Source organism: Tursiops truncatus, chromosome 1, assembly GCF_011762595.2.
Source record: "Tursiops truncatus isolate mTurTru1 chromosome 1, mTurTru1.mat.Y, whole genome shotgun sequence".
Classification (NCBI taxonomy): Eukaryota; Metazoa; Chordata; class Mammalia; order Artiodactyla; family Delphinidae; genus Tursiops; species Tursiops truncatus.
This window is the reverse complement of record NC_047034.1, coordinates 52,906,074-52,923,361: the sequence shown is the minus strand read 5'-3', so window position 1 is coordinate 52,923,361 and position 17,288 is coordinate 52,906,074. Positions and strand designations below refer to the sequence as shown.

The 17,288-nt window shown below is 43.2% G+C and overlaps 1 protein-coding gene across 1 annotated transcript in view; it reads right to left on the bottom strand.

The window, feature by feature from the left end:
- Positions 1–17,288, bottom strand: part of ASTN1 (astrotactin 1) — a 329,737-nt gene that overhangs the window by 42,575 nt on the left and 269,874 nt on the right. The gene's annotated exons all lie outside the window — the stretch shown is intronic.

The window sequence follows — 17,288 nt, the reverse complement described above, 5'->3', positions numbered from 1 at the left end:
AACACAATGGCTAGTGCATGGTGAAGCACCATCATCATAGTTTTAATCATAACTATCAGTAAGATTTATCAAGTCTGTACAGTGAAAGTGAGATCTGTTAAAGATCTCCCTTAACCCCTATAACAACTCTCTGCATGAGTTCTATCATTACACCCATTTTATAGATGAGGAAAGTGAGGCCAAGAGCCTCAAGATCACACAGCTAGTATATAGTGAGATCTGAAATTTAAATCCAGTCTTGTCTGATCCTAAAGCCGTTAAGTCAGAGGGAATAACAGGACTTCTCTGCTTCATTATTAATCAATGTATTAAAGATACAGAATGAAGTTTGACTTTTTCAAAAAGATTTGCACTACAAAGCCTGAAAGATGGGTCCACATTGCCCTTGATTGATGAGTAAAAGGTATTTGGGGAAGCTCTTGCTTTATTTTTGGTGACAAACATTGGAAATGCTTACCAGAAGAGTTCTTCCCTATGGAAGAAAGCATTGCTTGACATTTCTCTTCCAAGCCTTCATAATTTTTCATTTAATTTATTAAGTCTAAAGAAAGATGGAAGTAGAATCCGGTAACAAAAAGCTTTGGGTTCCTTAGGAGATCCCTGGTCCTTTGTGCACAGTTGTATGCCCGAACATGAAACAATTTCAGGGAGATGGCTGGGCTTTTGGAAACAACAGGCAGACACAGAATGTTCCTTCTGGTTCTCAGGCTCATCAAGAGTGCCGAGCTTGAGGGACCAGATCTTTGGGGAAACTCGTTGGAAGGATTTGCAAAGTGGTTCCAGAAGGTAATTGTGAGCTATGACTTCACAGCAGAGTTCCCTCTGATGGGGCTCAGGGAGCACTGTTATTCTCCCCTTGTTCGCGATGTAATGTAACACCGTTTGGAAGTGTCCAGGGGCATTTCGGCACTGTTGTTTCCCACATGAGCATCATCACTGTGCAGATGAGACATTTTTACCAGCAGCTCCATTGACACCAGATTCCTTCTGTGTGCAAAGGCAGAGGCTCACTTAGAAACTATAAATATGGAATATAATTTCACACATGCCTTTTGTTTAATAACAGATCAAAGATTGAGCTCAAGCCCTTGCTAGGTTATAAAAGAACTGCATAACAGCACACACCAAAACCAAGAATGATGGCCTCCAATAGGAAGTCCAGAAGCCCACACCAGCTAGCCCCAGAGTCAACTCCAAGCCACGTGTACATCTTGATTGACATTCAGGCTCATGAAACTCAGTGAACCCCACTGGGAGGGTTCGTAAAGCGGCCACGACCTGGCAGGACTCTCCTCACCCAGCCCCTGGCCAGGCCTCCAATCTTCTTCAACAGGCTGTACGAACTGGGCTGTGATAAGTAGGGGTGGGGTGAGAGCTTTGCAACTATGATGTGATTTCTAGAAAAACAGGCCCTCGTTCATTGAGGAAGTAAATGAAAAAAAAAAAATCAGTAAAGAGACCATGCTTCTTTTCAAGATAAGATTTAAAACATTTCACTGTGCAAGCCTTGCTGGGGAGCTGGAGGGTCTCTTGCTGGCCCTCCTGACCCTCACAAGCATTTCATTATCCATCCACATGTCATCTCAACCTCCTGGGTGAGAAAGTATTCAACAAAGAGGCTGCAAGAAGCATTTCTATGAAATGACCACGAGATGGTGATATCAGCTCTAAAATGACTTCTGTGAGAGGAAAGAAAAGGCGTGATCAATCCGGTGTGGCCACTGTGGTACCACAGAAAATAAACTTACGGAAAAATAACACCTGGCTACTTTAAAAAAAAAAAAAAAAAAAGTCATGGTACAATTTCCTTTGAATCAAATAATAAAAAGCTGAGTAAAACAAATCCATAAAACTTATCCTAAGGAGAAAAATATAGAGTGAGAGACATAATTGTGAGAGACACAAGGAAGGGAAAATAAAACTCTAAAGGGAAAATAAAAATCCCCCTCCAGAGGCTTCCCTGGTGGTGCAGTGGTTGAGAGTCCGCCTGCTGATGCAGGGGACGCGGGTTCGTACCCCGGTCCGGGAAGATCCCACATGCAGCGGAGCAACTAAGCCCGTGAGCCATGGGCGCTGAGCCTGCGCGGCTGGAGCCTGTGCTCTGCAACGGGAAAGGCCACAACAGTGAGGGGCCTGCGTACCGGAAAAAAAAAAAAAAAAAAAAAAAAAAAAAATATATATATATATATATATATATATATATATATATATATATCCCCCTCCATATCCTTCACATGGAGTATAGTTTACTTAAAGGGGGAAATAATATGCCACCAGATTTCTTTTCTCTCACTTTCACTCCCCAAACACCCAGAAACTACCCCCGCACCCTACATACATATCCGTATATAAGACATACAACCCCTGCCCATTCATCACTTAGGGTGCACCATCTGACAGACAAATTGGGCCACGAGAGGGCACTGCAACCCCAAATGCAGTCGAGCTGAGTGACAGCCTCCCTGCCCTCCAGCGCTGCATCATTAAGGCTTGTAATCGCTGTAAACATTTGAGGGGCTGCTCCCCTTGCTTCCGTCTTCTGGCTTTCCCAATTAAAATCAAGATGCAACTAATCACCTTCAGTATCCTTCAGCCCTGGATTGGTGTAAGATTAGGACGTAGAGAAGCACAGGAAGGGGTTTACAGAGGAAGATGGTGAGAGGCCACCAAACTCTTGTTTTCATCAGAATTGTATTTTCCTTCTCCTGATAATATTCAGGCCCATACAGAGCAGGCCCTGCTGGAGGCCAAGACGAATTGCCCCTCTGGTCCCCTCATCATGCAGGATGGAGCTGTCTAGAGAGGAGCGAGATTTACACAGAAGTAATGAGCAGCTAACTCCCCAAAGCCATCTATTCAGGCTCCAGCGAAGAATAGATGTGTGTGTATGAGAGAGATTTTTCAAAAAGAAAATGCATTTTCCATGCGCCATTAAAGATACGATCGGGAAATACTCCTTAAAATGATGGAGTCCAGTGGTGAAAGCCCAGATAAATCTCCCTTTGCCCAAAGAGAGTACCAATAACCAACGTGTCTGTGGGGAGGAAAGAGTTCAAACCTAAAAGCTTCAGGAGAGTCTGAGCTTTGACATTTGCTTTTAAACCCCAGCTCAGTGTTGGAGTGGGTGGTGGCGAGGTCTGTGTGTGGAGAGTGGAGGGAAGAGTCTCTGCCTTATTTCCTTATGGTTCAATGGCCACCTTCTTCTATGTCCACTCCAATGACAGTCCTTTCTTACTTTGTCTCTCTTCTGCCCTCTAGATCCTGGGTAGAAATGCTCTAGTAATTTGAGACACTATCTTGTTTCTTAATCTATTTCAACAAATACACAGTTTCTGGACAAAAATAAGCTACAATTAAGGTCTTAAAAGAATATAACTGACAAAGGTAACTTCTGACCAAGAATACCCAAGTGTGCTCCCCCCTACTCAGCCCCGTTTGCAAAATTCACCCTACTGCTCTCAGGGGAGGCTGTGGGGTCCTCATCACACTTAGCTTTCTTACAAGTAGAAGAACAGCCAACCTGGAATGTCGTTAACAACCCCAAAACTGCAAAGCATTCTGCAAATACAGTTTGCTATAAATAAATGCCATTTGCTTTAGGCTAAATCTGTATCCTACAGCACATAGTGGATGAATTTCCCCAATAGAATACTGTGCTATGAGATTATTGGCATCCTCAGTGTTCAAAATCTCTTTGTGGATGTGCCTGTGGCCTTAGGCATGTACATATTGACCCACCTAGACTCAGGAGCACAGGAGGATGATAAAAGTGACTGACCATCCTCATGCAGGGTATGCTCTGCTGCTGGAAACTGACAGGTCATGAAGGTGAATTAGTTGTTATGAAGTAAATTGGTACCATTCCTGTAGGATTCTGGGACTGCTTAAGAATCTCTCTCCTGAGTCGGTGCCCAAGGCAATGAGATGCTAATGACATCACAGCTAGAACTACAGAGGCAGTTCATTAGGCAGCCAAAAAAAAAATCAAATGCAAACTTGTCAGATCCCAGCTTTTGGAGACAGCTTAGGACCCACAGGAAAGAAAGCTTGACGTGGGGTAAATGAAGCCCAGCCATAGTGAACTGCACCCTGAAGCCCACGGACACCCTGATTTCCATGACCTACCCCCACCCCAGTCTACTCCTGTTCACACCAGAAATCCTGAAGTTACCCGAATTCACATTTCCTCCCATGCACCCAGGGTCAAATCAGCCTCTTACGGTGTTTAGTTATGTCTGTAAACAGAGAGGGTCAGGTCGCTCTGGATGGCCTTAAATTGAACTCCTAGACCTGCCATGAGACACACTTTCTGAGATCTTACCAAAATACAATACGATGGATTCATAATCAGGGACAAGTGGATAGGGCGTGACCCGGCCACTTCTCTCTACACCTCAATAGGAGATAACGGGTGCTCTGGGGGCAGGGATTGTGTCTTCTTCATATTTGAAACTCCTTTCCCTGGTTTAGGTGTATATATCCATTTCCATATCTCTTTCTATCTATGTCTATCTATATATCCATGGATATATATTTTTTTTTTTGGAGGGAAAAGGGGAGTGAATATAGTAAGTCATGACCATAGATTTGAATTTTAAAAACAAGTCAAACATAAAGAATAAAGCCAACACATCTGTAGATAGTCTCTAGCCCCTTACCAAAGCTTCAAGCAATCAAGTAGAAAGAAAAGAAAACGTTATCTGACGACAGCCAAAGCTACATTTCTAGCTGGGATTGCTTCCCCAAGTATAATAGAACTTAATATGCTTGCTTGGAAATCCATCTGAATGTTCAACAGGCACCTCAAACTCAACGTGTCCCAAAGTGCAGTCCTCATGTCTCCACACCCTCCCAGCAACCTGCTCCTCCTTCCATAGGTCCTTGCTCAGGAAAGGGCATCAATTTCCCTATTGCTCGAGCCAGAAATCCTGGCTTCTTTGTGGGTTCCTTCTTGCTCTCCCAATCAATCTTAAATCTATGTACTTTACCTCCCCCAAGCCGTCCACTTCTCTGCAAGGTCTGAGTCAGACTGCCTGGGCTTGATTTCTGACCTTACCACTTGTTAGCTGTGTAGCTTGGGGGCGGTTTCTTAACCTTTCTGTGCCTGGGCTTTCTCATACATAAAATGGAGATGATAATAATAACTGATTTAGTAAGGCTGTGGTAACAATGGATTGATAAAATCCATGCAGAGAGTTTAGCGGAGCTGGGACATAGTGAGTACTCTCTAAAATTAATGATTCTCACAATGCCTGTCTACTTATCTACACTGCTGCCAGCCACACCATCAAATGATTGGCTCCTTGAAGGACGAAATTATGTCTTGTTCGCCACTATAATATCCCACAGTGCCTAACATGTAATGTAACTAATGCATTTGACAATTCATTAAACAAATATTTATGGAATGCCTACAAATGTTTGTCCAACTAATAAATCATTTATAATGACTTGTATACAAAGTGACTACTCCCTGTGTTCTGCAGGTACTAACTAGACAGGCTGGGTTTAATTTCATTTCTCACCTTGCTGTCCTGGGTTCTTTTGAGATTTTCTAGTTTTCTTTGAAAGAGACATCAACTCAGAGTGAGTTCCACTACTTTCATGTACAAATGGGAATTGGTCAGAGATAATCTAGTTACAAAGATTTGAGATAATACTGCAAAAATACATTTTGCAAATTTTGAAAGTATACACACATATCTTAGAGGTTATTAATGTGCACTGAGCAATCACCTTGGCACTTAAGGATTTACGCTTAAGAAAAGGGGTAGCCGACTGTGGCGCTGAAGAGCAGACAGTGGTTCTCCTGCGACTAGAAAATGTGAGAAAGTTGTGGTCACTAATGTCACAATGTGTCAAAAGGCCAGACTGGTGTCCTGGGCCTGCGGGGCCATGGGTACCAGTAGCTGAGGTGGAGGTACATTGCTGTGGGGTTCTAGGCAGCTCTGAGAGCTGAGCGATAGCATTGTACTGGGATTCAACATTGTGTGGACCACTTCACCAGCAAACAAGGCAGTGTGACAGCAAGAGAGAGAGGCATTCTAGACCCCAAGGACGGTCACAGAGAACCATGCCTTCTGCACTCCTTCTACTCTGCCCAGTCTCAGCCTGCACACTGGAGCCCATCCACCTTTCCCACTACACATTCATCACTACCCATTAGCTCAGAGGAAGCACATCTTTCTTTGGGGATTAAATACTAGACAACTATCCAACATGTTCGGAAACAGTCCCAATTCCAGAGAGTTTATACTCTTGTCCTTTCTTACAAATAAATCCACAATTAAAAGACAAAAATCCTTTGTCAGGATGTATCCTTTGTGTTCTAAAATTAAAGTTACATTAAGAGGTACAAACTAGTAAGTATAAAATAAATAAGATACAGGGATGTAATGTAAACCAAAAAAAATTAAAGTTAGTGTACACTTCAGCTCTGGTTCTTCAAGAAATCTGAAGGTTTCTTCAAGTTTCTTTAAGGTATTCCTTCAAGAAATTTCTGGAAATAGATCAAATGTCTTTGTTATAAGCATGAACAGCATGTCTGGGTGTGGTGAAGTCCAGTGTAATAGTCAGTGGTCATCAAATACCCACTGGGCACCTCAGCAAAGCACCATTAACGGGATGTTCAAGAAAAGGTGTCTTCTGGAAAATTAAATGTTTTCTTTAACTGGTACTTAGCAGAAAATGCTTAGTTTTCCTCCAGTTCTTGTTGACATTTTTCTTCTCTAAAAATGTTGTTTTCCAATTTTCTGCCGCACTCATGAAGCATTGCCTACCAAACAGAATTAAACCTTTCCCCAAGGCACCTGCAGGTGATGATTTTGTTCATCAATTATGACCATGCAGATGTGGAAGCTGTAGGGGACAGAAAGAAAATGGTATCTCGTCCCCAAACAGCTCTTAAAAAGTGGATCAATAACATAAGGTTACATTTTCTGAAGATTGCCCCCCTCTTCATAGGCATGTTGTCAAACAAATAATTGCCTGGTTGAGGCTCCTGGTTCAGCAGGTTCATGTGAAGCTGAGGTTTTGGTGTAGCTGCAGTGCTTTGTCCTTGCCAAAAGCTCTTAGTCAGCTTTGATGTGGGAACAGGTTTAATTTCGTAACAAATTGACAAATTGGCCAAAGCCTCCGTCAGCCTCTTTTTGATCAGTAATAGTGATGTTCCTTTTGGGATGAGAGGTTGAGTCCAAGAAATAGCAGGAGAGCAGCCTCTACCAAGGAATCAATAAAAACGCAAAGACAGCCTTTGTCCAGCAGTGACCCCAAGTGCTAAAAAAAAAAAAAAGTGACCTCTTTTCAATCTTAAACTTAGTGTGAAAAGGAAAATATAAAGACAGCCCAGTGATGCAACCACCACTTTAAAGATGCCTGAATATGCATCTCTAAACAGCCCATGCGTCTCAAGAGGAACAAAAATAAAATCCAAGAATTCCTGGGAAGCCCTAAAGCTTTTACTACAAAAATGAGCTCTTCTAATCAGCGAGACTGCTCGTCCCCAGTGGGCAAGAAGCTGCCTCTGTTTTGTTGGAGCGTCGTGGCTCTCACCCAGGCCCGGCACTTGATAAGCATTCAACAAACACACAGGGATGGAAAGAAGCAAAAGGTTTTTAGCTCTTTCTACTCTGACTGCCTGTAATTCCTCAAGGCTGCAACTCAAAGCCTCATTAGGATTCATCATACAGGCCAGGCCAGGAAGCCTGAGTGGCTCACAGGGACTGTCCGGAAGCACGTGCACAGAGCACTTAGTGCACACGTCTGTGGGCTGTGGGAGACCCGGTGGATATAACTGTTGTCCCAACACACCCTAAAAATGTCTTTCTTTCCCTTTTCCTTTCTTTCTCTCCCTTCCTCCTCCCTCCCCACCTCTCTTTTCTTTCTTCCCTCCTTCCTTCCTCCCTCCCTCCCCTCTTTTCTTTCTTCCCTACCTTCCATCCTTCTCTCTCTCTCTCTCTCTCTCTCTCTCTCTCTCTCTCTATATATATATATATGCCACTCTGCTCCCATCATCCCTAGCAGAAGGTACTTAGTGCCTGTGTGTGTCCAGAGGGGTACCTACCACACTGTAACAGACTGAGTTGAGTTTTATGTCTTGTCCATCCCACTCACTTCCAGGGTGGGACTTGCTCATCCCTGCCTCCCTAGAGCCCAGCACCTGGTACTCTGTCGGTACTCCCTATCACAAATTGTAATAAATTTGTGTGTGCATTGTCTAACACCCACATTTATTCATTTATTAACCTCTTTATTGGAGTATAATTGCTTTACAATGGTGTTAGTTTCTGCTTTATAACAAAGTGAATCAGCTATACATATACAAATATCCCCATATCTCCTCCCTCTTGCATCTCCCTCCCACCCTCCCTCTCTCACCCATCTAGGTGGTCACAAAGCCCCGAGCTGATCTCCCTGTGCTATGCGGCTGCTTCCCACTAGCTATCTATTTTACGTTTGGTAGTGTATATATGTCCATGCCACTCTCTCACTTTGTCCCAGCTTACCCTTCCCCCTCTCCATATCCTCAAGTCCATTCTCTAGTAGGTCTGTGTCTTTATTCCTGTCTTACCCCTAGGTTCTTCATGACATTTTTTTTCCTTAAATTCCATATATATGTGTTAGCATATGGTATTTGTCTTTCCATTTCTGACTTACTTCACTCTGTAGGACAGACTCTAGGTCCATCCACCTCATTACAAATAGCTCAATTTCTTTTTATGCCTGAGTAATATTCCATTGTATACATGTGCCACAGCTTCTTTATCCTTTCATCTGTCAATGAACACTTAGGTTGCTTCCATGTTCTGGCTATTGTAAATAGAGCTGCAATGAACACTGTGGTACATGACTCTTTTTGAATTATGGCTTTCTCAGGGTATATGCCCAGTAGTGGGATTGCTGGGTCATATGGTAGTTCTATTTTTAGCTTTTTAAGGAACCTCCATACTGTTCTCCATAGTGGCTGTACCAATTCACATTCCCACCAGCAGTGCAGGAGTGTTCCCTTTTCTCCACACCTTGTCCAGCATTTATTGTTTGTAGATTTTTTGATGATGGCCATTCTGGTGTGAGATGATATCTCATTGTAGTTTTGATTTGCATTTCTCTAATGATTAATGATGTTGAGCATTCTTTCATGTGTTTGTTGGCAATCTGTATATCTTCTTTGGAGAAATGTCTATTTAGGTCTTCTGCCCATTTTTGGATTGGGTTGTTTGTTTTTTTGTTACTGAGCTGCATGAGCTGCTTATAAATTGTGGAGATTAATCCTTTGTCAGTTGCTTCATTTGCAAATATTTTCTCCCATTCTGAGGGTTGTCTCTTGGTCTTATTTATGGTTTCCTTTGCTGTGCAAAAGCTTTGAAGTTTCATTAGGTCCCATTTGTTTATTTTTGTTTTTATTTCCATTTCTCTAGGAGGTGGGTCAAAAAGGATCTTGCTGTGATTTATGTCATAGAGTGTTCTGCCTATGTTTTCCTCTAAGAGTTTGATAGTTTCTGGCCTTACATTTAGGTCTTTAATCCATTTTGAGCTTATTTTTGTAACACCCACATTTATAATGTTTACATGATTCCGGTTTTTCATTTGCCTGTTACAGTCTCATATCTTTATTCACCAAATGCCTCTCATGTGACTCTCGGTGGATGGCCAAAGTTTTCGTTCATATCAAATCTTTCCTGTTTCGTTTCCTAAGGCTGCCATAACAAATGACACCACATGAGTGGCTTAAAACAACAAAAATTTATTTCTCCAGTTCTGGGGGTTAAAAGTCGAAAGCCATGATGTCGGCAGGACCACAGTCCCTCTGGAGGCTCTAGGGGAGGATCCTTCCTGCCTCTTCTAGCTTCTGGTGGCTCCTGGCAATCCTTGGTGTTTCTTGGCTTCTAGTTGCATCACTCCAATCTTGGCCTCAGGTGTTACCTGGCCCTCTTCTGTGTGTGTATCCAAATCTCCCTCTGCCTTCTCTTATAAAGACACAAGGCCCACCCTAAATCCAGGATAACCTCATCCAAATTACATCAGCAAAGACCCTATTTCCAAATAAGGTCACAATGTGAGGTTCCAGATGGACACTGATTTTGGGGGGACACTATCCAACCCACTGGAGCAGCCATAGCCTCTAACACTGTGACACTGACAGTCAGCCCTGCCCTGCCCCACAGCCAGTGACGATGCACTGGCTGGCCATTTGGGGGCTGGCCATCCATCCCTTTGACCTCCTCCCAGCACAATGGGAAGAGGGAAGAAGTTTCCAGCTCCATCAGCGTCCCCAGCCCAGCCGCAGCTGTGTGTAGCCAGACTGAAGATGGCCCCCAAGGCCTCAGAGGATCAAGAACCAGCCCAAGCCCTGTACTTTGGCTAAATCTCAATGGCATCAGAGTCCCCCATCTCATCCACAGGCCAGCTGATGATTCTCATGTACCTCCTCCTGGTAGAGAAGAGGAGAACAGGCCAAAGGGACCTGGGCCACAGAGGCTGTCCCCTTAACTCATTGTTCTTGCCTTTCCAAACTCCATCATGAAGTAGATTTCTCTGTGAAATGGATGATCATTGCCAGGCATTTTTTTTTAAAGTACAATTATCAACATGAAGATTATTGATGATAACACCACATCTTATAGCTTACAATGCATGGTATCATTTTTTTATCCATTTTCTTTAATTTTTGAAAATTCAACTTGTGATTCCAAATGGTAAAGATAGTTAAAAAAAAAGTTAATATCTTCTTGGCTTGATACTAAATTTACTGTAGTTATTATTCCAATAACTATCCATTGCATTAAAGCTTTTTCCAAACCAGCATAAATAAATAAATAAATAAACAAACAAACAAACCTGACATAAGAGATTCAGAGTCACAGCCTTCCGGATGTGCAGAGCTGCAGTAGATTATCCCTGCTGATTTGCTACAGACAGAGCAGCATGGAGAGAGGGAGTGGGAGGGAGGACGAGGCTGGGAGAGAGGTGAAAATGAGGAACACCTGCGGGATTAGTTATTTTCAAATCTCCGTTAGCAGAAAGACCACATGAGGAGTGGGCAAGCTCAGCAGGGCCACCAGGAAAGAACTTTCTGTGCCCCTGTCTGGAGATTAAAGGCTTTTTTCCCCAGTCTTGTTTTCCAGTCTGGAAGGCTGAGATGAGGAGCCAAGTGTGCACCCCCAGACCACTCAGGGGCCGGTGCCTTCCCTCTTTCCTGGTGCTCCCCAAGAAGGAGCCAGAAAAACACAGGGGAATAGCCCGGGGTCAAGTAGAGGGAGAAAACTAATAGAAACAGAGAGAGCGTAGAGAACAGGGAGCTCCCTGCACCAGCTCTGGCCTCTGCCAATGTTGAGGGCTCCACTGGGGGCCTCTGTGAGCTTCTGGCCATATCCACAGAGTGAAATTGACGATTCCCTTTGTTCACCACGCGGCGTTATTTCTCAGCTGGGGGTGCCCATGAGCGCCTTTAGCTTTGCCAGGACCATCAGCCCAGCAACATTCTCTTTGTGACTCCACTGACTCCATCTCTTCTCCTATTGGTTCCAGCTCCTACCTCGTCACCTCTTTTCTTTCTCGCTGCAAACCTGGACAAGAGGAGCACAGTCTGGGGACACCCCATGACGATTCTGGAATGGGTAAAACTGACATATGACCATGACTTGCCTTGCCTCCACATTATAAAAACTCGGCAGTCCGCTGTGTACAGCGTGTGTGTGTGTGTGTGTGTGTGTGTGTGTGTGTGTGTGTGTGTGTGTGTGTGTGTGTGTGTGTGTGTGTGTGTGTGTGTGTGTGTGTGTGTGTGTGTGTGTGTGTGTGTGTGTGTGTGTGTGTGTGTGTGTGTGTGTGTTCGGGATGCTAACCTGAGTTACCGGGGCAGGCGGGAGTCTTCGGGGCTTGTCTGGCTCCACAGCAAGAGATCTGATGCCTTGCTGGGTGCTGCAAGGACTCGCTTATAAATATCTTTAACTATCAAATGGTCTAGAAATTTTTAATAAAAATATTATTCAATAATACTACTACTCCAACCGGCAAGGGAATGTTGTAACGGTCTCCATTTTCCTCTCGATGCTCATCTAGCTTCTGTTTTGCAAATGAATTTGGGTGTTAAATCCTTTTGTTGCCCTGACCAATTTATTCTGCAAATTAACTATGTATGAGAGGACTTAAAGTCCATTACCACTTAGCTTTGCCTCACTGAAATTTATGCTGCTCTCCTGCTCCTGGGAGCCCTGAGCTCAAATAGACTGTGGCTCCTGATGGCGAGTTTGGATTCCACACAAGTCCCACACCTCTTGGTCCTCTTGAGTTTAAAATGCACTGAGTGGACCAGGCTCTTTTCATCTCCCAGTAACCTGTGCCCTCTCTTATCAGACTCTCTGGTCTCTGCAGCTGCCTGTCCAAACTTAATGAAACTCTCACCACACTGGTTTGTGTGGGCCACTCAGTGGCTCAGCCTGGTTGCAACACCATTTGTAAATGGTGGAAAGAGCCGGATGCATGGGAGAGCAAGGGTTACAAGATGAAGAGGATGGCAATGAATGGAGCATGGCTGCTAAGCCCCATGAATATCTTAGATTGTATTAAGAAAGTGCAGTGACCAAGGTGATGGAGAGAGGCAGTGCCTTGTCAAGCCACATGCCTTGAGTTGCTTTAGGATTGAGAGTCACAAGTGCGGAGAGACTCCAATGAAAGGCCAGGCAGTCAGGATTCCGGGGCACCTGGAGACAGTGTCATGTGAACACTGGCTGAAGGAATCGGGGCAGTTAGAATGGATACAGGGAGACTTGGAAGCAGACTTAGCAGTGCTCTCTGTAAATATCTGAAGGGCTGTCATGTGGAAGAGGGAGCTCATGAATTCTGTGTATCTCAGAGGGCAGAATGGAGATCCAAGGGAGGGATCTTATTAAGTGAGAGGGAGGTGAGTTGACTGAATCACAAATTTTCATTGAGTGCTACTATGTGTCAGGTACAGTACTCAGTGCTAAGGTACACAGATAAATAAGAAAAAAAAAAGCTCATTTTCCAGTGTGCATGGAGGGAGGAGTAGATGGAAAAGGAGACAATGATATGACAGGGAGTGATATTAGAGGCATGGAAGACAGGCTTTGGGTACACATAGGAGGAAGTTTTGAAACCTACGCCTGAGGGTGGGGAGGCTAAATTCCTGGAAGCCTCTTGATTCCTTCAAGGACAATTTTTATATTAATCTATAACTGATACCAAGTAGGATGGGCAGCCTTGGAGATGACGTGCATTGGCTAGCAGCAGGGTTCTTGTAGATGCCAGACAGCCGCTTGTCAGGGATGTCACAGCAGGGGAGCATTTCAGAAGAATGAGTTCCACGTCCCCCCCCCCCTTTTTTTTTTTTAATTCTTGTGTTCATGGTTTATTACAGTCAAAGGATACAGATTAAGATCAGCAAAGAGAAAAGTCCAGGAGAAACTAGACGTGAGCTTCCAGTGGAGTCATATAGACAGTACTAAATGTTAAACGTCTATTATCCTGTGACCTGATGTTCTCAGTATTTCCTTAAATCAGCAGGGTGGAGTGGAGGATATACATGTTACCAGGCACACCAAATGATTCTGACTTCAGATAACATGTCGGAGGTCACCAAGAGTAATTTATTTTATAAATATCGTCAGAACGCTTTTTAAAAATTCTACAACTAACCCGAGTATGTAAGAGATGCAAGTCAGGAACAGACTCCTTAGGCATTGAACATCATTACTGTGTGGTAAAAATAAACAACTGTATTGTTTATGGAGCCATTCAAGCATCTTCTCAGAGCCCCAGGGTACAAGCAGCCTAATTTGAAAACTACTGATTCAGACTCTGATGACAATGGCCTGAACTGTTCCAAAAGTAACCAGGCGTGCTCCCCAGCCAAGAGGACCACATGCTGGCCCTGGGAAGGGTGTCGCCACACGGAGTAGATTCCAACTGGCCTTCTACGGTCCCCCTGCATGCTGGATTTTGCTAGAAAAAAGCACTGTGTGGTCAGTCTTACTTTAGGTGCGTAATAACGAAGGTCAGAAAACTTTTATACTCTTGATCAAAAATAGACCTACTCAATCATGCATGTTCATCTCATAAAGGATTTCATGGAAAGTGAAAAGGAGGGAACACCTATGCACAGTTCCATGCAGGGGGACGAAAAAATGAGGGGCAATTGTAGAAGCCAGACCTCATACTCTCCCTTCAGACAACGATTAAAAGGTGTGTATATATTAACAAATTCCACCTTTAACTCATCTCATTCAAATGCCATAAGGAAAACTTAATCATGACGTTCAACCCAGGGAAGTAATGTAAAATCACAGTGGCAGTTACTTCCCTGAATTCTTGTAATTATAGTAGATACTAAAATAATTATAAATGTTAAAAAGACATAACTTTGTGGTTTCTGCATGGGGCCATGCCAAGGAAGAAGGAAGCTCTTATTCGTGTAGCAGGGCCCAGCTGGCAGTTACGATAACCAATAAAGATAACCATCTTGTCTCTTTCCCCATTAAAGCCAAGGTCTCCTATAATGTCTAACTCTCTCTCATGCACACTCATGGCTTGTTTTTTTCCATAAAGAAATGACTGGACAGTGATTTACACGGAACAGCAACAGGCACAGCCCCAGCAGCCAGCCAGCCAGCCAGACATGGCCCCACAGCCACCGAGCCAGCAGAAGCTCCCAGACCCAATGGTGTATTAGGACATGGCCTATGAGGAGGCTAGTCTCTGGGACCCTTGAGGTTGGACCACCAGTCAACGTGGGAAAGCAGATGTCTGGTCCTGGAAATGAAGGGGAAGGCCAGAGAGGGGTGCAGCAGGCCTTCTGGTCTCAGGGTAAGCACCAGAGGCGGATGCTGTGAGCATGTCATATCCCAGGCTCCCACCACAACTGGCAAAGACCCATGTTCAAATTCAGAGCTCAGAGAGTTATCATAATGCCTCACCACTTTGAGCTGAAGTTTCCTTATCTGTAAAATGGGTTTATAACAGAACTTATCTCATCTCATAGAACTGTTCTGAGATTAAATGGGATAATAAAGGCAAAGCCCTTTAGCACGGCCTCTGGTATCTTAGCTTTCAATGGCAGCCATTGTTCACCATCATTACTCCATGCCTAGCAGTCTTGGCACCCAACAGGTACTCAATAAATACATAATGATTTCTTTTAAATTGACGCTCAAGAAAAACAAAACAAAACAAAAACCAACCGAGGGTCTCTATGGGCTAGAGATAGCAGAATACTCAGGAATACTCAGTAACAGGGACTAAAGTAGCAGCCTTCAAGTCTGCAGGAACTTAACCCACCAAGGTGGCTATAAAGTCAGTTCCTACATAGTAAAGGGATCAGAAGTCCCTCACATTGTGGGGAAACAAAACTAGGATTGAGGAAGGGTTCCAACATTTGCCCCCCAAAATGAGGCTAGGAAAGCCATTACTTGGTCCAGACCTCTGACAGTCCCGAGGTGCCTGACTGAGCTGGCAGGAGGTAGCAGAGACAGAATATGTCTGAGTCACTGGCTTCAGTACTGGAGTCACAAAGTCCCCAAGAGCCCCACGGGATGGGAAAGAGGGAAGGAAGAGATGCCATTAAATTTATAGTTCGTTTATGACAACATGCTTCCACGTACAGGTTTGATGCATGACATCAATCAAAAGATGTTGTTGGTTGTCTGTCAGGCATCCTTGCTCTTGACGGCAAGCCTGTTCAGAGTGACGTGATCTCTACCGTCCCAAGGGGACCCTCAAGGCTGCAACCAATTTCTCTGGGAATTGGGTGATTCTTTAATTAATATTAGGGGGGAAAGGGGTAGAAAAGATGCTGTTGACCATGCTGAGCTTTAACTAATTCAAATAAAAATGCTACACGAGCGGCATAAGATTAAATTTTGATCTCCCAAACCAACCTTTCAAGTTACAAAATATTTCTCCCTGAAATGCCATGCTGTTTGGATGGTGCTTGCATGGAGTGGATGGTTTATAAATGGTAGTATTTCAGGACCTCCACTCCACGTCTTGAATAATTATTTACAATACTTAGGTGTTAGTACTACAAGAGTGCTAGGATTTTTAGATTCTTTCTTATTTTCACAGAAAAGAGTAAAAGCAAATCCCTCCTAGGTATCAGCAAGATCCCAGGGGTATCTTTCCCTTGTATCAATCTGGAATCAAAACCCACAGCGAAATACAGAAAATAAGCCACTTCAGATATATTAAGTCATGAATTCTATCTGTTTCTAAAGCTTACCACTATAGGATCTTGTATCTAATTTTCATTCCTACGGTAACAAGTCTATTGGAGGATAATTCGGATATTTGTCTTTATTCTAGTCTAATGCCAAATGAATAAAGGAACAAAATGGAAAGAATATCTGTCCTTATGTGCATGTGCACGCATGCACACACACACCCCTAACAAAATACAACCTCTCTCCCAATGCCAGGAATTTAAAGGGTGTCAAGAAAGCTGAGAGACTGGGACCGTTTTAAAATGATAGATAAGAAAATTCATCTTTAATTTCTCCAAATCCCTGAGGCACATCTAATTTTGTATTTTCAGAGACAGCAGGAATCCAATGTTGTCAACAAGTAACCGGTGCTGAAATTTTGTGTGTATAGTGGTAAGTACTCATTTCAAGGTTGTTACCATTATTTATTTTTTTGACTGTACATCTTTTTAGACCCTTTTTATGCTTCTGTCTTCAGACTCCCAGGACTTTCTTTCCATCGCAAAGTTGGTTGACATCAAGCAAAATCAGAAGACCCAAACTGGAACTCAATTCAATACAGCAAATACTAAGTTACTGAATATCTGTTTACAAGGTACTGTTCAAGTCTTCTGAATATACCAAAATGAATTATGTGTAATCCCTACATTCAAAGGATGTATATTACCTTATAGAGGCGATAAGACAGACATACAGAATTTAAGTGCTATTTTTTTTTTTAAAGGATCAAATAAAGACCAGATAATATCAGGACAGTTAGATCAGGGGAGGCTTCACTGAGGAGGGAGCTGTTGGGCTTGGCCTTGAGGGATAACAGCATCCTTAATAACAAGAGCTACCGACCACTTATGGCAGGAATCGGCACATTTTTCGGTAAAGGGTCAGATAGTAAATATTTCAGTCTTTGCGGGCTACTCAATTATGCCTTTGAGTGTGAAAGCAGCCACAGACAATACGTAAATGAATACTCATGGTTTTGTTCCAATAAAACGTTATTTGTGGATACCGAAATTTAAATTCTATATAATTTTCACATGTCATAAAATATTATTTTCCTTTTTATTATTATTTTCCATT